Genomic DNA, 748 nt, shown 5'->3' on the forward strand with positions numbered 1-748 from the left:
GGGCTGGGGATTTAGCTCAGTGGCAAAGCGCCTGCCTGGCAAGCGCAAGGTCATGAGTTCGGTTCCCGGTACCGGAGAAAAACAAAAAACAAAAACAAAAAAAAAAGTTGCCAAAATGCATCACGTACAACCCCCTACCCTAACCCCGCGCGCGCGCGCGCACACACACACACACACACGCGCGCGCGCGCGCGCGCGCAATCGACCTTAGGAGCATACTGGAGTAAGTTGGGAAGTACTCTACCACTGAACTGCACCTCAGGCCTTTTTCATCTTATTTTCTGAGACAAGGTCTCGCTAAATTGGCCAAACTGGCCTCGAACTTGAAATCCTCCTGCCGTGGCCTCCCGAGTAGCTGGCAGTACAAGCACAAAACACTGGTTTAGATAGTGATTTTGAAAAAATACACCTAGCAAAATGACAGTCACTAACTTGGAAAGTTACTGATGGAAACCAGACTACAGCTTGCTAGGAGCCTTCGCCTTCGCCTCAGGGAAAACACGAACCGACACCAAAATCCTCAGCTCGCTAGCCGCACGGCCAACCAGCAACCAGGGAGGAGAAGGCGTAGCGGAAGCGACCGCCCAGTTCCAGACCCCAGGCTTCACCCACCCAACCGGGGGACAGGGAGGAGCTCTTGAGCCCTGCCCACCTCCCGCCCTAGTACTGCACCGCCTAATCACGCTCTGACCCGCCCTTACGGTAAGGGCTGCACCGCCCTTACGGTAAGGGCTGCACCGCCCTTACG

Source organism: Chinchilla lanigera, unplaced genomic scaffold (assembly GCF_000276665.1).
Source record: "Chinchilla lanigera isolate Chin_1 unplaced genomic scaffold, ChiLan1.0 scaffold00105, whole genome shotgun sequence".
NCBI lineage: Eukaryota > Metazoa > Chordata > Mammalia > Rodentia > Chinchillidae > Chinchilla > Chinchilla lanigera.